Source organism: Triticum dicoccoides, chromosome 4B (genome assembly GCF_002162155.2).
Source record: "Triticum dicoccoides isolate Atlit2015 ecotype Zavitan chromosome 4B, WEW_v2.0, whole genome shotgun sequence".
NCBI lineage: Eukaryota > Viridiplantae > Streptophyta > Magnoliopsida > Poales > Poaceae > Triticum > Triticum dicoccoides.
In genome coordinates, this window is record NC_041387.1 from 663,830,208 (window position 1) to 663,856,110 (window position 25,903).

Here is a 25,903-nt window from a genome sequence, read left to right on the forward strand (position 1 = left end):
GCCTGCTTGAAGACCCAACATTCTCTGTGAGTGTGATTTGCAGTTTTTTCGGGGGTGCCATGGATTTGGCACTATCTGTCCAGGACTTTATTCAGGACAGACGGTCCTTCTTTGCTGCCTTTAAATGGCTTCTTTCTTTGACCGAGTCAAGAGCCCCTGAATCCGGCGTTGACCGCCGTGTTGTCCGGACTTTCTTCATTGTTCCGACGCTTGTTCTTATTGCACCGTGAATTCCCGTTGCCATCTCGAATTTCGGATGTGCCTGGGTCACTGGTGCCTCTACGGGACACCCAGCTGTCTTCGCCCGCACAAAAGCGGGTCATAAGGCTTGTTAAGGCCGCCATCGTCCTTGGCTTTTCTTGGCCGAGGTGTCTGGCCAGCCACTCATCCCGGATACTGTGCTTAAAGGCCGCTAGGGCTTCGGCATCCGGACAGTCGACAATTTGATTCTTCTTAGTGAGAAATTTGTTCCAAAGCTTGCGGGCTGACTCTCCGGGTTGTTGTATTATGTGACTTAAATCGTCTGCGTTCGGAGGTCGAACATAGGTCCCATGAAAATTGGCCTTGAAAGCGTCCTCAAGTTCCTCCTAGCTTCCGATTGAATTTTCGGGGAGGCTTTTCAACCAGTGCCGAGCTGGCCCTTTCAATTTGAGGGGAAGGTATTTGATGGCGTGGAGGTCATCCCCAGGAGCCATGTGGATGTGGAGGATAAAATCTTCAATCCAGACACCAGGGTATGTCGTTCTGTCATATTCCTCTATGTTCACGGGTTTGAATCCCTGTGGAAATTCGTCATCCAGCACCTCATCGGTGAAGCACAGAGGGTGGCAGCCACTCTGTATCTGGACATGTCGCGGCATGCTGTCGGCTGTTGTTGCGTCCGGTGTTGAGTCCGAACTAGTATTCAATCAGTGTGATTGTTTTGGTGACCATAATCCCGCATCACAGCATGTCCTCTAGATCCGTAGATGGACCTGGCCGCATCGGCCTTTTTGTCCAGGAGCTCACATAAATTGTGTGCGGCGTCAGTGGCTGCTCTATCGCGGCCATGAATTGGTTGGTCCGGCCAAATGGCCGTATTGTTCTTTGGCGGAATGGGCTCTGCAGCCTCATCATCGAATTTGGGCAGCAACTTGCGTTTTGGGTAGCTCTTTGTGTTGCGATTGTCGCCACATTTTCCTTCATTGTCTAGCACCTTATTCCATCTTTAGTTGAGCGTATCCTGCGCGGCTTTAAGCCTTTGCTTCTGCTTCTTTAGGCTCCTCACCGTGGCCATAAGCCTTCTGCAGAGGTTATCTTGTTCCAAACGTTTTTCCGGGATGATGAATGCATCGTCAACCGGACTGTCCTCCTCTCCGGAGGGAGTTTGATGAGTTGGGCCCTCGGGATCGCTATGATCGGGCGTCTGTTCAGCGTGGCCTGGCTCTTCTTGCTCCATCACTGGGTTCATATTGTTGCCTTTGGAGTCAACCGGAGTGTCATTTTTCCTTGCACTCACGACTAGGGAAAACCTTATACACAGAATCTTAGCAGCAGCGCGGTTTAAAAACAAACGCACGCTACTGCTAATTAGCAGTAGCGAGCTTGAGGAAACCGCGCTACTAATAACCCGATAGTAGTAGCACGGGTTTTTACCCCTCGCTACTACTAAGTGATTTCCACCGTGCCTCCCGGGACCAGTCGTAGTAGTAACGCGGGTTATAAACCCACGCTACTACTAAGTCGATAGTAGTAGCTCGGGTTATAAACCCCACGCTACCACCTGCATCTGCTCCCACCCCACCAACCACTCCACCGTCCACCCACCCACGTTTATCAAAAAAAAGTTCCACCCAAACCTCGATCCAAATCCCATCCACCGCCGGCCTTCTTCCACCTCCTCTCCTCTCCCAATCCACGAGTGTGTGCAGCCCCGAGCGCTGCAGCCGGCCGACCAGGCCTCCACACGACCGCCGCCACCGCCACCCTCGCCCCTCCCCTCACGAGAAGACGACGAGAAGAGAATAGGTCAGGCGGCGGCTCTCAATCCGAGATCCGCCAAGGGCTTGGACCTGGAGATCCACATCCACGGCCGACGGCTAGGACCTGGAGCTCCACCTCCATGGCGCTGGCCACATCTCCCCAATCACGAGCTCGCGCGCCTGGACAGGACCTCCATCTGTCTGTCTGCTTCTGCTCCATTCGGCCAACGACGCCATGGCCGCCAAGGTACTCTCTCGATCTACTTCCCTTTCCCTTTCCTTTTTTCCTTCCCTTCCCTCCCTCATGCGCAGCCAGCTTTGGTTTGCACAGACGTAGACGCACACACACAGTAGTGTTGCTGACTTGTTTTGCGTGAGGCAGCAGGCGAGGTGAGGTGAGGCAGGAGAGTACTACCCTGTTGTGTTCATGTGAATATCATTATACTGTCGTGTGGTAATTTCGTAGCGGATCAATGTGTTGGATGATGGATCAATCTCTATATATCTGCTGTTGAATGGCTGCCCTGTGAATGGTTCTACGCTCTGCGATGAACAGATCATTGCGCGGCATGGCTTGTCGGCCTGTTCATGTAATGAGTTGTTGCTTGCCATAGCATATAGATCACTTATAAATGAAAATGGTCGATTTAACTCAGTTCAGTCCATTTTAACTCAGTTCATGCAATGTGTTTATTTTATCTTAATTCGGCGTAGCATATAGAGGTTTATGTCTGGCCTATTCATGTAATGTGTTTATTTTAACTCAGTTCAGTCCATTTTATTTTTTGTAGATAACGGATTGTAAACAATTTTGAGTTGCCCACAAGACAAATAGAGGTTTGGAGTGACAATTGAAGCCGACACAAACTGAAACTACCACAGGTTGCATGTGAAAATCCACCTTATGCATATATTCATTTTTTTAAGTTACTATTAAGAAAAACTCGAATATGAAAAAAATCCACCTTCATTTTAATATTATGCACAATATTGGATCATAGTTCACTTGTCATTTTATAGTTGTTTGCTTCATGCTATTTAAATTACATATTGTAGTAAACTGAAAGATGCTCTTGTCTGGTCCTTGAATAAAATTCCACTAGGCCTATGCGCCATTGGACGGGGGTCATCCTCCTGTTCTAAAAAAATGCGCAGTTGGACTAGGTTTCCTTTTGTTCAGTTAGAATCTTGATGTTTTGTTCCCCCTATAAGTTAGCTAACTTCCCTTTTCTTGATGAAATTGTCAGGAGTGATGGTTTCTTCATATGTAATTCTATCAGAGATATGTTCGATGTTCATGCAGAGCCATGGACCATTCTATTCTCTATGATCCCGGTGATGGAGGCTGCAAGGACGGAGCCGATGGCTCCGGCCAGCGAAGGGAAGGCAGATGGCGAGTGGGTCAATGTATTTGGGTGAGGAAACCATGATGCTCTTCTTTACTTGTTTTTTGAGGAAGCTGTAGCCTCCCGCATGCGCATGGTAGATTCAGTTGTGCAAGTGGGTAGTATCTTGATTTCCATTGGACATGTTGCCAAGGAGCTGAAAAAATGTGATGCTTTGCATAGGTTCATGGCCCTGCCATGTGCTTGCTCATGTCTATGTCCATGAGCAACAACAAAATCAATCATTTAGTAGCATATCGTCTTAGACCTTAGTACTTGCCCTAGTAACTGGATATACCGGACTCTATAGTGCTAGTGCACTTTTATTTTTGTTAAATTTGTACACCCTGCCTGAGAAAACAGTAGCCGTCACTTAGCTTTTTGTTGGTGCCTTATATAGGATGCACTTCCTCTATTACCGGACGACATCCACTAGGTTGATGATCCTAAACAGCCTGGGAGAGTGAATGCTTCAATGCTCATCACATACGTGTATGTAGAGTCTGGACTAGTTCATAATCTGTTTTCAACATTTGTACTACTAGATAAGTAGTAATTCTAAACAACTTTGTGGCTTGCAAAAACCAGATTGCAAGTAATTCTTAACATCTTTGTAGCTTGCAAGAACATACTTGAAATCAGTTGACACATGACCCCCGCGACAGAAGGCACTGATTAATGCTAATGATTTAGTAACTACAAATTTCTGTATTTTTCTTTGCCTTGTCCCGCCCAGCAATGTATTGTATTTGTCTTCCAAGACTGAACTTGGTGCCAAACATTGCGGCGCGAAGTAAACACATCACCCTGCCTGATGTGGTACTATATATAGTGAATAACCTAACAAGAAATCTGCTAACACACAAAGTAATTTAGTTCACATATGCATTTCTGTGTTTCTTTTGGACTTTATGTTTTTCTATGCATTTGCCAAATCTATATATTTAGTTTGAATAAGAAGTGAGGAATTAAGCATATATATTCAGCATGAGCCCCTTTAAATTGCTAGATGATAAGGAATGTTAACTTAATGGGTCTTGTGAATTGTAATGTACTATTTAGTTTAACTGATGCAATTTGTGTACTAACTAGTTTTCACTTTCCCGACGTGGGCGCAGGGGTGATCGACGGTGACTAGCGTGGCCCGGTGGGCGTTGTGCTCTTCAACCACTTGGAGGCGGACTTTGCTGTGAAGCATGGTGGCCACGTCGAATAGATGAACATCCAGTTGATTTTGACACCGGAGGTCTTCGAGGTGGAGGTCCTCGACGCCATCGTCCGGGGGAAGGAGGATTCGGGTACATTGGCGTCTGAACTCCAAGCCTTGGTAGATATATATAGAGAAGTGATTTGTTTAGGTTGGTGGTGGACCACTAGGGGAGGTACTTCGATGATGGTTGTGTGTCTGATGTTAAATGGAATCCTGAGATGGTTCTGTGACGTTGGTTTGCTTTGCAATGGACGTATTACCATTCATGAATACCACATCTAACTTTTATTTTTTTTATTCCTAAATTGTTAGTAGTAGCGTGGGTTAAAAGTGAGCGCTACTAGTAGTTAGGTTAGTAGTTAGGTTAGTAGTAGCGTGGGTGTTAGCTTAGTAGTAGCGCGGGTGCACCCGCGCTACTACTAGTCATTTAGTAGTAGCGCGGGTTTAGCCCACGCTACTAGTAACAATTAGCTGTAGCGCCTTATTGGTAGCGCGGCTGTCCGCGCTGCTGATAGCCTAAAAACCCGCGCTGCTGCTAGCCTTTTCGCTAGTAGTGACTGTTATCGCTATTTTTACTGTGACTGGACTTAGAGCGGCGCTTGCGCCATCGTTTTGGCTTTTGTCCGGGGGGTTTATCCTCCTTTGTGTCCCTTTTGTCACCGTTGTCCTCCTTAGGTGTATCCACCATGTAGATGTCATATGAGGAAGTGGCGGTCCAGCGCCCCGTGGGCGGTGGTTCCAGATCGTCCCCTGCATCGGTGTCCATACCGTCGATGTAGTCGGAGTCGAAATCAAGCATGTCTATTAGGTCATCGACAGTGGCTATGAAGTGGGTGGTGGGTGGGAGGCGATTTTCTTTGTCGTCCGCATCCCACTCGGGCCGGACATAGTTCGGCCAGGAATCTCCTAACAGAGAGAGAGACCTTAATGAATTTACCACATCACCAAAGGAGGAGTGCTGAAAGATATCCGCAGCGGCAAACTCCATTACTGGAGCCCAATCGGACTAGATGGGCCCGGGCGCGCGCGGTTCGGGATCAACATCCGGACACAAGTCCGGGGGTACGGTGACACAGATTCCCTTAAAGGCAGAGTCTGTGTTCGGCTCTACCGCCGAAGAGCATGCGGCCTCCATGGCGGGGCCCATCCACCCGTCCTCGGACGACGCGATCTGTCCCGAATTTAGGTCTAGAGTAGCTGCAGGGGCGATATCCTGAATACTGTCTGATAGCAGATTTAGGTCGTGCTCGTCGTGACTGTTCGGCGCTCCTGATGTAAGCCTGAATCCGTCAAAGATCAAGTCTCTGCGGATATCGGTCGTGTAATTCAAGTTTCCGAACCTAACCTGATGGCCAGGGGCGTAGCTGTCGATCTGCTCCAGATGGCCAAGTGAGTTGGCCTACGGTGCGAAGCCGCCGAACACGAAGATTTGTCCGGGGAGAAAAGTATGCCGCTGGACTGCGTTGTTGAAAGTTGAGGGAGCCATCAACCCTTACAGCAACGACACAGAGGAACTCTCAATGAAAGCACCAATGTCGGTGTCAAAACCGGCGGATCTCGGGTAGGGGGTCCCGGACTGTGTGTCTAAGGCTGATGGTAACAGGAGGTAGGGGACACGATGTTTTACCCAGGTTCGGGCCCTCTCGATGGAGGTAATACCCTACTTCCTGCTTGATTGATCTTGATGATATGAGTATTACAAGAGTTGATCTACCACGAGATCGTAGAGGCTAAACCCTAGAAGCTAGCCTATGGTATGATTGTTGTTGTCCTACGGACTAAACCTCCGGTTTATATAGACACCGGAGGGGGCTGGGGTTACACAGAGTCGGTTACAGAGAAGGAGATCTAACACCCGAGTCGCCAAGCTTGCCTTCCACGAAAAGGAGAGTCCCATCCGGACACGGGACGAATTCTTCAATCTTGTATCTTCATAGTCCAACAGTCCAGCCAAAGTATATAGTCCGGCTGTCCGGATACCCCCTTATCCTGGACTCCCTCACCTATCTATTTACTTTTATGTTGAGTCATCACCCTCTTATTAAAAAGCACCCGCTAGAGAGCACCGCTGTCATTTGCATGCATTACTATTAGTTTATATTGGGTATGACTTGACTGGATCTCTTTTACCATGAATTAAATTGTTTAGTCAGTCCTTGATCTTTAAAGGTGCTCTTTAATTATGTCTTGTGGTCTCAGAAAGGGCTAACGAGATACCATCTTGTTATATCATATTATGATTGTTTTGAGAAAGTGTTGTCATCCAAGTTTTATTATTATTGCTCGCTAGTTGATTATGCCATTGATATGAGTAAACATGAGACCTAAGTGTTATTGTGAATATAGTTAGTTCATAATATTTGCTGAAAACTTGAACGCTGGCTTTACATATTTGCAATAACAAGAGCAAACAGAGTTTGTAAAAGTTTTTCTTTATCACTTTCAGTTTGTCAACTAAATTGCCTGAGGACAAGCAAAGGTTTAAGCTTGGGGGAGTTGATACGTCTCCGTCGTATCTACTTTTCCAAACACTTTTGCCCTTGTTTTGGACTCTAACTTGCATGATTTGAATGAAATTAACCCAGACTGACGTTGTTTTTAGCAGAACTGCCATGGTGTTATTTTTGTGCAGAAATAAAAGTTCTCGGAATGACCTGAAAATCTACGGAGCAAGTTTTCAGAATTAATAAAAAATACTGGCGAAAGAATCAGCGTCAAGGGGCCCACACCCTGTCCATGAGGGTGGGGGGCGCGCCCCTGCCTTGTGGGCCCCCTGGACGTCCACCGACCTCAACTCCAACTCCATATATTTGCTTTCGTGGAGAAAAAAAATCAGAGAGAAAGTTCCATTGCGTTTACGATACGGAGCCGCCGCGAAGCCCTAATCTCTCTCGGGGGGGGTTGATCTGGAGTCCGTTCGGGGCTCTGGAGAGGGGGATTCGTCGTCGTTGTCATCATCAACCATCCCCCATCACCAATTTCATGATGCTCACCGCCGTGAGTGAGTAATTCCATCGTAGGCTTGTTGGACGGTGATGGGTTGGATGAGATTTACCATGTAATCAAGTTAGTTTTGTTAGGGTTTGATCCCTAGTATCCACTATGTTCTGAGATTGATATTGCTATGACTTTGCTATGCTTAATTCTTGTCACTAGGGCCCGAGTGCCATGATTTCAGATCTAAACCTATTATGTTTTCATGAATATATGTGAGTTCTTGATCCTATCTTGCAAGTCTATAGTCACCTATTATGTGTTATGATCCGACAGCCCCGAAGTGACAATAATCGGTGATGACCGTAGTTTGAGGAGTTCAAGTATTCACTAAGTGTTAATGTTTTGGTCATGTACTCTATTAAAAGGAGGCCTTAATATCCCTTAGTTTCCATTAGGACCCCGTTGCCATGGGAGGGTAGGACAAAAGATGTCATGCAAGTTCTTTTCCATAAGCACGTATGACTATATTCGGAATACATGCCTACATTACATTGATGAACTGGAGCTAGTTCTGTGTCACCCTATGTTATAACTATTACATGAGGAATCGCATCCGACATAATTATCCATCACTAATCCAATGCCTACGAGCTTTTCACATATTGTCCTTTGCTTATTTACTTTACCGTTGCTACTGTTACAATTACTACAAAACTGCTACCGTTACTTTTTCTACTATTACCGTTACTTCCATACTACTTTGCTACTAAATACTTTGCTGCAGATACTAAGTTATCTAGTTGTGGTTGAACTGACAACTCAACTGCTAATACTTGATAATATTCTTTGGCTCCCCTTGTGTCGAATCAATAAATTTGGGTTGAATACTCTACCCTCTAAAACTGTTGCGATCCGCTATACTTGTGGGTTATCAGCCTCCCCCAAGCTTGAGGGAGATTCTCTTCTTCAATTTGCACAAAGTTAAATATTTCATGTAAGGCAGCTTGTTTTTTATGAGTAGGAAAATATTTTTCATATATCATATCCTGGGGACTACCCACGCAACCAGGAGCAAGAGAATTAAACAATATATTACCATCACCGATTAATGGGAAAGGAAACAATTTAAGAATATGTTTATGTTTTCCTCATGAGCAAATAGGGATCACAATAATTTTCGAGGATAGAGTATTCAACCCAAATTTATTGATTTGACTCAAGGGGAGCCAAAGAATATTCGCAAGTATTAGTAGTTGAGTTGTCAATTCAACCACACCTGAAAGACTTAATATCTATATCAAAGTGATTAGTAGCAAAGTCGTACGATAGTAACGGTAACACCGGCAATAGCAACAGTAATAATTTTGTAGTGATTGTAACGGTAGCAATGACAAAAGTAACTTAGCAAAGATCAATATGTGAAAAACTCGTAGGCATTGGATCGGTGATGATAACTGTGTTAGATGATATTCATCATGTAGCAGTTATAACCTAGAGCGACACAAAGCTAGCTCATATTCATCAATGTAATGTGGGCATGTATTCCGTATATAGTCATATGTGCTTATGGAAAAGTGTTGGGGAACGTTGCATGGAAAAACAAAAAAAATTCCACGCACACCCAAGATCTATCCATGGAGATGCATAGCAACAAGATGGGACAGTGTGTCTACGTATCCTCGTAGACTGCTAAGCCGAAGCGCTTATCAACGCGGTTGATGTAGTCGTACAACTTCACGATCCGCCCGATCAAGTACCGAACGCACGACACCTCCGCGTTCAGCACACGTTTAGCTCGACGACACCCTCGCCTTCTTGATCCAGCAAGACGGACGAAGTACGTAGTAGATAAGTTCTGGCAGCACGACGGCGTGGTGACGGTGGTGATGCAAACTATCTCCGTAGGGCTTCGTCGAGCACTACGACAATATGACCGAGGATGAACTAGAGGGAGAGGGGCACCGCACACCGCTTAGGGATCATGGTGTATGTTGCCCCTCTCCCTCCACACATATATATAGGTGGAGGGGGAGAGGGAGAGCCCTAGGGCGCCCCCAAGTGGCCGACGGCTGCCTTAGAGGCCTGCCTAGCCGCACCCCCTTTCCATATTTGAACATGGGGGGAAGGAAAGGGGGCTGGCTCCCTTAGGGCACCTCCCTTCCCTTTCCCCCTTTTCTTGGCGCATAGGCAGGGGTGGAGGGGCATGCCAGCCCCCTTGTGGGCTAGCGTGCTTCCCCCCTTTGGGCCATAAGGCCCACCACTTACCGGTTGCCTCCCGGAACCACTTCTGACACTCCGATAAATAGCCGGTGCTTCTGGAGGGGCATGCCAGCCCCCTTGTGGGCTAGCATGCTTCATCCTATATATCAATTTTACCTCCGGGCCATTCCGGAGCTCCTCGTCATGTCTGTGATCTCATCCAGGACTCCGAACAACATTCGGTCACCAATTCACATAACTCATATAACAATATATCATCAACAAACGTTAAGCGTGCGGACCCTACGTGTTTGAGAATAATGTAGACATGACCGAGACGGCTCCCGGTCAATAAACAATAGCTGGACCTAGATACCCATATTCGTTCCTACATATTCTATGAAGATCTTTATCGATCGAACCTTTATGACAACATATGTAGTTCCCTTTGTCACTCGGTATGTTACTTGCCCGAGATTCAATCGTTGTTATCTCCATACCTAGTTCAATCTCGTTACCTGCAAGTCTGTTTACTCGTTCCGTGATACATCATATTATAACTAACTCCTTAGTCACTTTGGTTGCAAGCTTCCTGTGATGTCGTATTACCGAGAGGGCCCAGAGATAGCTTTCCGTCACACAGAGTGACAAATCCCAGTCTCGCACCATGTCATCACAACAGACACCTTCGAAGATACCTATAAAGCATCTTTATGATCATCCAGTTATGTTGTGACTTTGATAGCACACAAGGTATTCCTCTGGTATCTGGGAGTTGCATGATCTCATGGTCTAAGAAACATGTACATGGCATTAAGAAAGCAATAGCAATAAACTAAACGATCATATGCTATGCTAATGGATGCACTACAAAAAAATATACTTCCATGATGATACGTGTTTGTCACAGTAGGTCGCGTTTTTTCCATGCATGTACATCCATGACAAATTTATGAAAGAATCAAGATAGTCATACCTGTGATGTAGTAGAAGTGTTCCATGACATTACCAAAATTATCATCACGGAAGTGTCCACTTCCATGACGATAAATCGCGCGTCACAGAAGTGCTTTCGTCAAGGGTGACCGACACGTGGCATCCACCGTAACGAAACGCTGTTAAGCTATCGGGTCGGCTTTTGGATCCGATAACCCGTTAACAGCCCCGACCAATGGGAAATTTCCACATGTAAAATTCTTATTGGCCGGACGAAACACGTGTCAGCTCGTCAGTGGGTCAGATAGGCGCCTATGATATGCCGACACGTGCCACGGCCCACCACTGGCCCATTTAACTTGCGAAGCCGGCCCGTTTGACTTGGTCAAAAGTTAACGGGCTAGCCCATGAAAAGCCTATTAACGGTCACTTCACAAATAGCCCATTTACGGCCCATTAACTCACGGACCGTTAGGCCCTGAAGGAAATCGGCCCAACAACGTCATGTGGGCCGTCGAATATAACACCAGCCCATTTCATTTTCGGCCCATGTATGGCCCACGACGTCTTTCGGCCCATATGAGACCTTCGTATCTTTCGGCCCTTTACAGGCCCACGGTGACTCTAGCCCATAATGAACAGTAATTTTCTTTGTACCCGTTAACGGCCCGTGATTTACATGGGCCGTTTCCAGCCCGTGTTAGCTTTCGGCCTATTGACGGCCCATACGTTCTTGGGCTCCTTTTTGGCCCTCGATTACTTTCGAACCATTACTGGCCTATTCCCCTAATGGGACAAATTAGGCCCATGGCAAGAGTCGGCCCGTTACTGGCCTGTTAACCTAATGGGCCAAATTCGGCCCATGGCAAGAGTCGGACCGTTTCTAGCCTGTTCCCCTAATTGGCCAAATTCGGCCCATGGCAAGAGTCGGCCCGTTACTGGCCGGTTACCCTAATGGGCCAAATTGGGCTCATGGCAAGAGTCGGCCCGTTTCTGGCCTGTTAACCCATTGCGCCGTTTCCAGCCCGTCCTATGTTGTGGCCCATTAACGGCCCGTTACTATGCTAGACCGATACCAATTACGCCCGTTTACGGCCCATGTAGGCCCATTTATCCGATGGCCCGAGGCCGACTGATTCTACGGCCCCGTTGGAGGCCCATTTATCGACGGCCCGTAGGAGACCCATGGATCCTACGGCCCGTATATGGCCCATGGTAGTTGCGGCCACTAGAAAACCAGGGAAAAAGAGACTAGGAAATAAATAAGGCCTAAACTAACGCTAGGCTATTAAGGCGATTGCACAGATTACATCCACTCGGCATCAAAGATTGCCACCAGTGCAAATATAGGGAACACCCTACACTATACAAAAATGGCTTGCTGTTTTCTTCAGCCGGTGGCTGCACATTAAGAATAAATTTTGTACCGCACCAAAACAAATTACAACTATATAACAAAAGGAAGGTTGGCATAAAACTTAACAGTCTAGCAGATAAATGCACCACCAGAAGTTCAGAAGCTCAGTTCATTTCACCTGACTGTTACGTTTTCATGTTGTATTGTCCGATGGAGCACCATAACCCTCGCCTTCATTTCCCCTAGGCTCCTGAACAACATAGGAAATGTCTGATAGTCTGGTTTCAAAACCATGCATATCTTGACGACATCGAACAATGTCTCTCCTTGTTTCACAAAGGGTCTCTGTTAGGGAATGGACTTGTGTCTGGAGCGCAGATACAACATTGCTTTGAGCTTGCATATCTTTGATCATGAGGCAGTTTGGACGATATTGCCTTAACAACCAACCCAGTATTACATAGGAACGTGCTTTTGGCACTGTTAGTGGACAGGTACTGACCCACTGCAGCAAGAGCTGACATTGCGGTTATAGTTGCCTCGCCACCTTCAAAAGGTGGCGGTTCCACCATTTTTTCCATAGCTCACTGAAAATTTGAGGTTTTACATTAGTAGTACCAGAACAGAAGATATTAAGGAGGCAGCAAAACCAAACAAAATAGCTTTGGTCTATATACAGAACTTATTCTGGTGAACCCATGTAAAATATTAGTTGTATTTTATTGCAAAGTACATAATAAAACCAGGTTCCAAACATATGACCATGTACCATCGCTAATGTATTGTCTATTTCTTCACATTGTATTGAGGGCTAAGGATAAAGAGACGAAGTTTATAATACGGTAAGCATAGTATGACATCATTCGTATCACAAAACAACTGAGAACAGACAAACAGGCAATTGTAACGTTGTGTGGGCAAGTCTAGCACGGAACTAGATTACGGGTCAACATCAAAGGAACATCACTCCTCTCTTTTAAACCTTGTAAGGTGCAATGATACGCTAAGACAATTGTGTATAAAATTGAAAAGAGTAATAGACATTGGTTGCAAACCATGCAGTTCAAGGCACAAGTCAGAGTAAATAGTAGTTAAAAGGCATGAGGATTAAGGACTTACAACAGCGGCTTTGACTGGTGTAGTCATGCCCTTCTTCTTGCTGGTGTGACAGTCCTTGAAGATTTCCACAGCATTTGGTTCAGGTACTTTTTGGTCCTTGCGGGCTTTCCTCTGCATTTCGAACAAGTCAATATAGATATGATGATATGGTACAACGAAAAGAGTGAAATAACAGCTAATTACAAGAGCCTCGTAGTGTGCAATATAGCTACGAGATCTTGTCGTCTGTTTGAATTTCACTTTCGTACAGTTGGCCTTGTTCTTTGAACAGTTCACCTACAAGAAAATAGATTTGTGTGGCACATGCGTAAATAGGACTTCAACATGTGATCTGATCACATATATATAATGTACCTGATACTTCGGATCATACCAGTGTTTACCAAGGCCCCTCCAGTCTTCATCCGATATACTTTCCACTGGAGATGTTTGGGAAAGTTCACTGTTAGCCTTGCCTTCAAAGTGAGTTTTCCTCAAGTTATATCGATACTGTCGCAGAGCAGACTTGAAAACATGGGTGCAAGCTTGTCTGGTTGCATCATCTTGGCTATCCAACTTGAAACCTCATTTGTTGAAGATTATGGGCGTCTCATTATCAGCAACCTAGAAATTATGGGAAGGAGCAAGACGATATTACTAGTTTCCATACATAACCATACTTACAGATAAATGGTCGAGGAAGGTGTTGAACTGGGTTTCGTCTTTGTCATTCCTGTACTGAATCCATGTTTAGAGGATACGTACATGACACCTAACGGCAACCACTGCCTCTGATACTAACTTGTCTGACTCTGTAGCATCACGTGGCCTTTTTAAACCTACCTAAAAACGGATCTCCATTCTTCCTCCTCTAGATTTAGTTAACCTATCGAGCATTATCCCTAATGTTTGTTTCCTCTTGCGCCTAGGTGCTAGTCCAACAACGAACATAGGAAGTGTTAGTGTACATCAAACAGTGAGACTACATATAAAGAAGCATGCAACTGTAACTTGACTCCAGCAACTACCTTATTGTTGCTAGCTCAGTTGACGCACAAGTAAGTCATGCAGCTGGTAGTACTGTGGTAGGTGTTGCAAGAACTAGGGTTGTCTCTGCTTGTTTGGTGGCAGCTATTTGTTTCTATTTGCCTTTTTTTTGTAGCTCGTATAGCATGGGATGGCGTGTTTGTAGAATTTTCCGCTGGACTTTGACCTTCTATTGCACCATCAATACCAGCTGAATCTGCAGGATTCATCTGCTTCTCATTCCCTGCCATTCTGTGTCTCTTCCTCTTTCTCTATGCCATGTTAAGTCAAGCCGACAAGAAAAACGAATAACAATTTAGTTCTTCAGCACAAATTGATGCGTGATGCAGACAAACTGAACTTTGATGTTAGACAACCACATGATAGGAGGATGTAATATGAATGAAAAACAGGACGAAAGAGATAACCAGAACTATGATGTGTAAACTAAGAAGAAGACATTTCACAAAATTAGAAGCAATGGAATGGAAGGTAGACACCATATGAAAGATGCTACAAATATCGCTCTGCCAAGTTAACAGTGTCTAATCATAAATGGCGTTTAAACAAATGTGAAGCAGTACAAGAAATAAATCATATGCAAGATGCAAACAACATGACACTACCATGTTAGAGGTCTCTCGTCATTAGTGCCATTGCATATTCACAACATTGCATATTCACAGCTTATGATGTGTAAACTAAGGAGAAGGCATTTCAACAAATTAGAAGCAATGAAAGCTAGACACCATATGAAAGATGCAACGAATATCACTCTACCAAGTTAAAACTGTCTCATCATAAGTGCCATTTCAACAAATTAGTAGTACAAGCTAGAAAAGAATGTGAGATGTAACCTATACCACACTCCGAAGTCAAACGTGTCTTATGATAAGTGATTGTTGTAGGTTACACAACATTAGTAATTTGATCTAAGAACATGGTGTGATAGACAAATATTGTATGTTCTAGAAACAGGAACATGTGTCTTATTCAAGTATAATGTGTAAAGTAAGCAGATGGAATTCAACAAAATTAGAAGCAATACAAGCTAGACATCACACATAACATGCAACCACATATAGCAGTGCCAAGTTAGAGGGAGCACCGGTGATGCTGCACTACGGGAGACGTGCTCATCATAAACACAGCTTTATTGAGTGTCTATGCATGTGTTGTCTTGGAAATCATCTTGGGGGTGTGGAGGAGTAGAAACTGTAGAGGCCCTCCGTTTGGAAGGAGCACCTTTATCCGCTGCCTTGCTAACTTCCTTCCGCTTTATTGATTTTGAATTGTCGAGTAAAACCGACAAGAAAAAACAATAAAATTCTCTCTTCAGAACTCATTCATGCATGATACTGACAATCACTACTTTGATGTAAGGCAAACACATGATACCAGGATGAAATATGTACGAAAAATAGGACGGCATGGCATGTTCACAACTGTTTGTGTAAACTAAGCAGAAACCATTCCAGCAAATAAGAAGCAATGCAAGCTAGACACCACATGAAAGATGCAACCAATATGACTCTGCCAAGTTAAAAGCGTCCCATCATAAATGGAATTTCAACAAATTAGAAGCAGCGTATGCTATAAATCATATGAAAGATGCAACTAATATTGGATTGCATATACTAAAGGTGTCTCGTCATATTGATTGATGCGGGATACAAAAAACAATAGTTTTATGTAAGGACATGCTTAATAGACAGATGTACTATGTACTAAATACAGGAAGGCATGCCACATTAACAGGTATAATGTATAAGCTAAACAGACTAGCACATGCAGTTTAACCAGATTGGAAGAATTACAATCTAGACACCATATGCAACATGCAACCACATATCACGCTGCCAAGTTAGAGCAAGCACCTGCAATGCTAGTGTAGGGGAAATGTTGTAATCAACTACAAAGCTACGTTCACTATCTTCATCTAGCATTTCTGTTTCTTGAGAATCATGTCGGGAGGCTGACGTTGCATTCTTTAAATGAGGAGTAGTCCCCTTGCCTGCCTGCTTCATCATAAGTGATTGATGAGGGATACACAAGAACATTAGTTTGATGTAAGAACATGGTTAATACACAGATGTACTAGTATGTACCAAAAACAGAAAGGCATGTCATATTCAAAGGTATAATGTGTAAGCTAAGCAGATGCAATTTAACCAAATTGGAAGCAATACAAGCTAGACATCCGGCTGGAGTGGTGAGCATGATCATCTAGGACCTGAGAGCCTGGTGGGAAGCGGGCTGCTTCGCCACCATCGCAGCTTTTTAGTTGGCTTCCAGGTGGTGCCTATCTTTGCTGGGCTTGTCACTGGCTCGGCCAGTGCCCTGACTAGCTATTTGTCTCACGGGATGGTGGTTCATGTAAAAAAATATCTTTCCTTATCAGACCGACTTCAACCTTTCGAATACAAGCTAGACACCATATGGAACATGCAACCACATATGACACCGCGAAGTTAAAGCAAGCACCTAGGATGGTGGTTCATTGCGAGCGAGGTCATCAACTCCAGAGCTACGTTTACCGTCTCCATCTACTGACACTGCACCCTTTATAGCGTTGTAACATGTCGTGCATACCCGCGAAGAAAGCTGGCGCGACTTCTCTCTTTTCTTCATTGCTTCTCTTTCGGAAAACACTGAAATACCCTTGCATAAAAACACAATAGTGAGAGTATGGGTGAAGTGTGTGAAGCAATAGTGCACTATAAAAGTAGCAGACAGCAGGTGGCTGAAAAATAAATGACAGGAGACATATGATAGCTCTACAACATTGCATGGCAAACAAAATTAGATTCTAGTCCGTATGATTTTGTAATATATGAGCACAAGAAATGCAGGTACTCCTCCAGCACACCACCACATGTGGTCATATCTAAGATAACAGTCGACTAAAAATAAACAGGTCAGTCGATTTTTTTATGAACCGTCCGATCTATAAGGAACGGGCAGATGGCCTTCGTCTACCTCCCGCCAGTCACTGTTGACAATCTTTCTCGAACCGCCAGCCACCACCGGCCCAGACCCCTGCCTCCGCCACCCCGCCCTCCCCTCGACCTCACACCACCGCCATGTTTGGCAGCTCCCCCAGGCCATCCCTTTAATCCCGGCCGACCTCCAGTCTCCAGATCGGGCGCTAGTAGATCTAGGCCGCACACGCCCCTAAGATAAACACCAAGGCGCTGCTTCCCCAGCGTAATAGGTGTACTAGCGCCTGTTACGCTGGGGAATGCTTCCGTTAATTGGGAATCAACTAGCCAGAAATTGAAATTCAAGGGGGCGACGGACCTCTAGCTAAGGTGACATAGTATATGAGGAGAAACCTTGTGCATCGCGAGTTACTAGGAACATCTAGTATGAAGAAGAAGCAGTCAACTAGTGTCTTCTGTGGGATGAATACCGTGCAAGCAGACACGTAAGATTTGCACGAATAAGGGAAGAGGAGTACCCGTATCGGTTGCCAGTGTGGTGTCGATATGTCGTAGCGATCTTCTTGTTTTTCCCGGGGGAACCGATGTTTTGGAGAGCCGTTGTTCCTTGGACAAACCCATGGACAAATTCTTGACTGTGTTGCCATGGCCGTATATCGGCGGAGGGGAAGCAGATCCAAGGCGGCGAAGGACGGCGTAGCAAGAACAGCTCCGGTGCGGTGGACGGTGGCGAAGTTGGAGCAGCAGCGGTGAGGTGCAGGATGGCGTGGTTGAACTGGCTCGGGTACGGACTGCTCGGCCTTGGCTTCAACTACTAGCCGTGGAGAGCGTTGCGGTTGAGGTTGCGGTGGACGCCGACGTCGGGGTATCGGCTCCGGCGTGATGGAGGAGGGCGGCGGTTGATGGGTGGGATGGGGTGGCGGATGGAGGACGTCGGGGTTTCAGGCTGGTGGAGAGGTAGTTTTGGCGCCAACGGAGTACGAATGGGGGATCGGACGGGTGGGGGGGGACCATGTTTCGGTCTGGGACGTGCTTGTTTTTGGCTTTTTTGAACAGAAGATGGGACGCCACTACTAGGAAAAGGCCTACTAATGGCGCACCTAATTTGGCCATTAATGGCGCATTAGCGGTGCGTCATTAGTACCACGCCATTAGTATATTTTACTAATGGCGCACCCCATGGTGCGCCATTAGTATCTGATATACTAATGGCGCACCACTGATGCGCCATTAGTGTATACAGAAGTGCGCCATTAGTATGCCTCCCAGGGGCCATGAATACCCAGGTGCTCTGGCATACTAATGGCGCACGGCAGCAAGATGCGCCATTAGTAACCTCGGCATACTAATGGCGCACTCTTCAGTGATGCGCCATTAGTATGCTTTGTCATACTAATGGCGCACTGTCATGTGATGCGCCATTAGTATGAATATTAGGTTTTTTTATTTTTTATTTTCTGTTTTTTGCACAGGTTACAAAATGTATAATTTGACAAAATATAGACAGCACACATCAACAACAGATTCATCGAATACAATAGAAGATTAGTCTTTGAATACAATTCATCATATTAGTCTCCGAATACAATTCATCATATTAGTCTCCGAATTGAAAAGATCAAACAAAGATAGAACATTATATTACAAGTCTCGAGACCGCGAGTAGTGAGTTTGTCTTCACATTACAAGTCGATATCGATCATCTAAACTACCATCACATAAAAGAGAGTTGCGGTCATCACGATGAGCATCATCACGATGAAACTCGTCTTCATCCGGTTCCTCCAACGCTCCCTCCCCTCTCCCTCTAGATAGCGGGCGTATCTAGATTCGGCCTCGGCCCTAGTGGTGTACCCTTTGTAACTGTTACCGCTGAATCGGTGAACCTGTCTCTGACACTCCTCCCAGTCGTCGTAGACTCCGGGAACCTTACCCTTGTACACGACATACGTCGGCATCGCTATGCACTAGCCAAACGAAACGTTAGTACCAATTCACAGACAATACATAAGCAATATATAAGTATGCAACAGAACGATCTGAAGAGAAAAGCAAGACATTAATAGCATCGATTACATCTAAGTTGAACGACTCTCGAAACCAAAGAGACATACTACAAGTTCATTAAAGTTTAATTACAACATGAGCCAATCGATGTTTCAGAACTAGACACAGCATCACTGCTTTCGACTCGACTCAAGGGACCGAAGCGTGGATGAAGCCGCCGTCTATCGTGGGAGTCATGAAGAATGGGCGTTGTCAGCCTGCATTTGTAGCATTGTGTCGATGTCACTATTGGACGGTTGATTTCTGAGGTAGAACTGCCCCGAGGTACGAAGGACATCTTGATGGATGATTTCCGCAAACTCCGACTGGATGCGAAAGAATTCTTGTCTGATGTCTGCGTCCTGGATTGCCGACACGCTCGCGGCCCAATCTTTGAGTCTACTCGGTAGCAGAAGTTGATGATGGTCCCGTACGATCACCCGCATGTGATGGATGGTGTAGTAGGCACCCTTCTGACCGCCAGGCGGCTGCTTGACGCAGCAGAACGTCGTATTGTGGGAGAACACGTGCTTGCCATACTTACGAATAGGCCTGGCGAAGGTGCCTCCAGATTTGACGTAGCCGGGGAGAACATCATCAAGAACCTTCTTGACATTTGTGTAGTCTATGTTCGACTGACGGTCCGGGTCGAAATACGTGGCCATGGAATATTTGGGGCTTAGGAGGATGAGCGTGCAATGTGTGTCACTGCAGAAAACACGGAATGTTAAAAGAAAAACGATCGAAATCTAAGAATTCATATGTTACGGGGCGGTTGAGGGGAGGACTTACTCGGGAAAGTAAGGCACGAGGAAGTTATCCTTATCTTGGTTTGCCAGAATGACGCCTTCGAGGTAAGAACTCGCGACTTGCCGGTCCCCAGCGCTGCCCAAGATCTTGGCACGCATGTAGAAGGGGTCGACTATCACGATGTCCGGGGTCTTGTCGCGAATGATCTGCATCTCCATACTCAGCGAAAATAGCCGAACAAAGGTGTAGTGCAGCGAATGAAGGTTCAACATAGCGTGGATGTCATCAAACCGTAGGACGATCGTACCCCCGATGGAGTTATCCACAAAGCCCTTGCCCTCTGGCACCTTGGCCGCGAAAACCGGGTATGCCACATCCTTCTCTCTGAGATGCCGCTTCTCCAAAGAAAGAACACTGTCATGCAGACTCCGCATAGCACCGGTTGAAGCATTGAGCATATTTGTCGGTAGCATCGCCCTACCCGCCACATGCACCCTCCTCGAGATATCCTCAGGTGAAGGTGGCCCGTCCTGAGCATGGATCGTACTCGGTGCCGGCTGGCTCACACCCTTGTTAGTCTTTCTTTTGCGTGCCTTCTTCTTCTCCTGTAATGGGACCGAGTTCTGCTCACAGACCGCCTTCTTGAGTGTATTTGGGCTGATAATATTTCGCACCTCGCCTATCTGAGGCTCGGTGGAGTCGACAGCTGGAGGCGTCTCCTGGGAGCTGAACGGCAGACGACGCCTGTTGCAACTTGGCTTCTCCGCGGTACCAGCTAGATCGCGCATGTCTTTTGTTGGGTTGGGTTCTTGAGAAGGAGCCCCCATGAAGTCGCCATCATACCCATGTTCGGCAAAGTACTGATCGACGTTGCCAAATGTATCGTCGTCGTAGTCGTTCTGATCCTGTGCCATATGCATGTTTGGATCCAGTGGCATAGGGATGTCCGGCACCGTTGCGGCGGTCTTGCCATGGGGCCGACTTGGCGCTGGCACGACTGGCGGTGTTGTCTTTGGGGTGGTGTCCCCTGCCCCCAAACGAATCTGGCTCTTCGGCCAAAGCAGGGGCCAGCTCAGGCAGGCGCTGAGGGTCATCACATCATCATCATCAGCCCCGACGGGTCGATTCGGAGGTAACAACTCGTCGCAGCCTGGCAGCACCCGAACCAGTTGAACCCTAAACAAGTTGGGTGGCATCTAGGTACCGTGGAACAAGGGGTTGCCCGGTTGAACGATTTTGCCCTTGGCGACATCGACCAACTCGTTGTTCACGAAGTGCAGGAGAGTGCACGGAACGTCGGCGGCGCCCTGCGAAAACATGTAGGGCATCAGGGATGCCCAGTCAAAGGCAAGGAGATGAAGTCCTCGGCCGAGAGAGGCTTAATTAGTTACCGTGATGATGGCGTCGAGCTCGGCTAATGTCGAGGCACCGCCAACGGCGGGCGTGCAGTTGACGGAGGGGCCGCTTGCTGCAGAGGTGCCGGCCGGCGTACACCCGGGTGCATTAAGCTCCCGTGCCGGCGTCGGGGACACCAATGCCGCCTCCACCGGAGACACCAATGGCCCCACCATCGCATTCTGCGAGTTGCTGGCTGTGAAGCTAGGAATCGGGGGCGGCCCTTGTTGGCCGCCCACAATCCACGCACTCAACCCCTGGATCAAGGTAGGCATAATGGTGGTGATCGTCGCTCCGAGTCGTTGTTCCACTTGCTCTTGGACAATCTCCGGAATCCGCGCCACCTGTGCCTTGAGTTCTTGAACCTCGCGCGCCTGGCTTTCCGAGCTGGTCTTTTTCTCCTTCCGCACACCAGCGGTATAGTATGACCCCCATTTTGTGGACAAGCCTTTGCCGGCCACACGACCAGCTGACGTCGGCTTACTGAGCTTATCCTTGTTCTTCATTACATTGAACGCCCTATTTAGAGTGGTGTCCCAAGGGTTGCTCGTAGTCGACCCCGCGCTACTGCTTTCAGTCGCCTGCGGAAGGAATGTGAACCATTTAGAAATTTGGCTTCATTATTTAGAATGCAACCATATGGAGCTAATTACGCGGGGGTGTATTCCTTACCAGAACAAGCTCAAGCGCCCTGGTCTTCGGATCCGTGGTAAGCTCCTTTGTTATAGGGTCCTCCTTGTACCGGGCCCTGACATAGTTCCTAGTCTGCTTGTTACCGCTGTATTTCTCGAAGCGGGGCGGTAGGCCTTGCTCGGCACGCTCCGCGTCCTCCTTGTCCCATATAGGCTCCGCCACTCTGTAACCGCCGGGACCGAGTTTGTGTTCCCCTAAGTTCAGCTCCCGCATTTCTTTTCCCCACTGACTTGATTGGGAGTTTGCGGTGCTCGAGCAATTGATCTTGAAGTCGTTGTAGTCATCTTCGGTGATCGAAGGATTTTTCTCCTTGATCTTCTCATAACTCCCACCTTTCTCGATCATTCTATTCACATTGCTTTTCCAAGTAGACATGGCCTTGCTCATCTTCGTGAGGGTAGCATTGTTCACTTTATTCCCTTTGAGGCTTGTGTTTTCAAAAGCAGCGGGGAATTTGTATCGTTCGTGCAGCTTCGTGAAGAGGAGGTTGCGCAAATTCCCTCGGTCAGGATGCCTCAGGTTCTCGGTGTTGATCGAGACGGTGCTCCAGAGAATGCACCCGAGCTGAAGCGAGTACCCCTTGACTATTCGTTCGGGCGCCGTTGGATTCCCGTCGGAGTCCACTTCAGTAACTTCCTCCTTGAGGGTGCGGAGCACGGTCGGGCGCCGGTCCTTCCGTTGCCTCTTCTGTTGGCTGCCATCTGTGCATGCGCCGCCATCATCAGTGGTGGCATCCTCGGCGGCACCATCAGTGGTGGCATCAGTGGGGTCATCCTCGGCGGTACCATCAGTGGTCTCAGGATCGGTGGGGAAGGCGGCGTCCTCATACAAGTGAGGTTGTTCCTCCATCTCTCGGGACAGCTCCCAGAATGCCTTGCCGCCCGAACCCCCGGCCTCATCGTTCTGGGCCATGTTTCTCTCTAAATAGAAACAAAGTTTGGTCAAAAAGTTGGTTATTGTCAACGAACAAGATCATGGTCTCATCATTTAGGGTTTGTCGACACCGAGGCATCCTAAAATCTAAGCTTTTATCATTGAGGGTTTTTCGACACCGAGGCACGCCTATGGTTTAATGCAGCTAGAATAAAGGGGCACTTAATCCTACTTAATTAACTACTAAGATACCCCGGCCCATGCATTAGTCACAAGTACCCCATATGTCCTATTTTTAGCAAAGTCATGCTAAAATTCACGGAAAATTTCAGCATGACCTTTGCTGAAAATAGGACATATGGAGTACCCGAATTTGCCAGAACGGAAGTTAATCGACATTCCAGCAAACTCAAGGGCCTCTCGGGTGGACAAGGCAAAAAAGGCCTCCATCACAACATGGAAAAATATATATCAGCAAACTCAAGGGCTTTTGCTTTTGCTTTTCAGTGCCAAATTGTAGCTAGTACCAGCAAATTAACATCTAGCAGCAATCTTCCTAGTCTAAGCATCATCTGACCTGGTAACTGTACCAGTTTGGTTCAATTAAAAAAAGACATGGTAACTGTACCAGCTACCACATTGTTCACGGACAGCTACCAAACTGTTTCTGTATCAAAACAACATGGTAGCTGTAAATGTGGCAAAGAAGCACAATAAATCAGATAAGTTGGTATACAGCTTCAGGTTCCATACAAAGTCAAATGCCAATGGGCAAAAAAAGTAAGTAGCTAGTTAATTGCCTTATTTTCAGTGTAACAAAAATTATGGGAAAATTTACACTGTTATTAGGGGAAGTTTTATACTGTAATTACATATAAGAAGCATCAGGGCTACACTAAAAATTGCTGAGCTTACACTAAAATACATCTGCACTGTAGGGCTTGTACACACAAATTCATTTAGATGATCTAACACTGACAAAATAAAGGAAACACCTACTGAACCAATACAGAGATATGAAAGCACAAGTTACTAGCATTTGCCTAAAAACTACATAACTAGGATATGAAAGCACAAGTTACTAGCATTTTCCTAAAAACTACATAACTAATGGACCAACTCTCTGTCTGTAACAAGAACTATAGATCATGGGTGCTCGGGGGAAAGTAGCACAAACAGACAATGCAAACAACCAATCAACTAGTGAAGCCAATCAAGAACCTAGAGATATAGCTAGCAAACTGAGAAGCACATGCAGAGCAAGAGCAGAGCAGAGCAAAAGAACAAAGCATCAACTTTGTCAAGCGTATGAAATTGCTTAGGTTCAACAGAAAACAAAAATGCCCTGTCAATTTTCAATGCCCTGTTTAATTGACCAAACAAGTGTTTTATAGGCATAATACAGCAGCACAGTATTCCTAGTGATTCTTGGTGAACTGCGGAAGATTAAAGTACCAGATACTAACCATTTCAATAAATATTAAAATGGCCAAAAAAGGCATCATTTGATGAAGCAAACTTGAAGCAGTAGATTAACCAAAAATAAGCTTAACCCTTCAGATACTAACCATTTTATCTAGTGTATAGTTTCTTTGTTTCAGATAGAACCAAGTTTTATCTAGTAGATTAACCAAGTTTTAGATATTAAGCAAGGATCTCCCCTTGCAGAAATTGCACATGCCATTCAGAAAGGAAAAGCATTCTGAAGTAGAGTTCAGAAAAAAATTTGTCATCATCAACTAACGTCTCAGCGACTTCTACTGTTTTTATTTTTTGAATTCTGGACTTCTAATGTTCTGTTATGTTGGGCTGCACGATGCCATACATTCCTCTATGCACTTCTAAACTTGTAAGATGTAACCTTTCTAGTGACAGCCGGGAGGAGACTTGGAGTCAAACTACCGCTAGCTTGCTCAACTCCCTATGTTCCGACCTCCACGTACAACAGGTGGTTGCGTGCAAATTCTACCTACTCTTGGAAACATATAGAGTCACAGGGCGTTCCTTTCTTGTTTCTGTTCAAGAACCTTGAGAGGAAAAGACAACAAGTTGATGATTATTATCACCAAAGACTAGCCAAGACAAACAACGCTATAACTGACTGTTTTGGTTGCATTTGGTTTTTCTAGATGAACAATATCTAAAACTAATGAACCAGGAAGAAAAATGTGAAAAATTGTGAGAGGGGGAGAGGGGGAGAGGAGGAGAGGAGGAGGGGGAGCTCACGGGGGCAGGAGGAGGGTTGGTAGCACCACATTTTCTTGTACAGTTAATCAATTTTCTTGTCGGTTCGAGAGCTGGTAGCACCACATTGATGTGTTTATGCCAGCTAGAGCAGAACTAGTCGTCCTCACAACAGAACATTTGACAGGGCAACAGCAACAGAACTAGTCGTCCTCACAACTAAAATAAACAGGGCAGCAACAACCAGCCATCATGCCTAACTGCCTACCCAATTCCCATTTCAATTTGCACTTGACCAAACCATGTCCATCGTGCCTAACAAGCAGCAACCTATTCATACAAGTCGGGTGAAACATGCATGTGCTAATCAAACATGAAGGAAGGGCATACATATATGATTATTAACCAATCCGAGAGACTTTGCGGGTTTTCTGAACCAAACCAAGTGCAAGTAGCGCTAGATTTTAGCCTTTCGCATCATCACCACTACGAATTCCACAACAGCCCTGACTAATTAACCGCATGATCGTAGAAAAGGAGAAACAATCCCCACCCAGTTCGTCGAACAGAGCAGAGCACAAAAATCCCCTCCAGTGAATTTTACCACGATCTACTACTTGGGGCCGCGAATTCGCAGGACTGTAGGAGCATGGAATGGATAATAAGGAGGCGCATACCTAGAGGAAGAGACGACCATCGACGATTCTGCAAAGTTGAAGAAGAAGAAGCCGATCTGGATGGATGATGACGATCTCCTCCGTGCGCTCCGTGGATATTTGGGCTCCTGTGTGCGCTCAACAATGGTGTCGGGGCGGTGCTGGCGACGATGGTGTGGACGGGGCGGCGCTGGTGTCAGGGCGGTGTCGAGGGCGGCGGGGCGACGGTGGTGTCGGGGCGGCGCTAGCGACGGT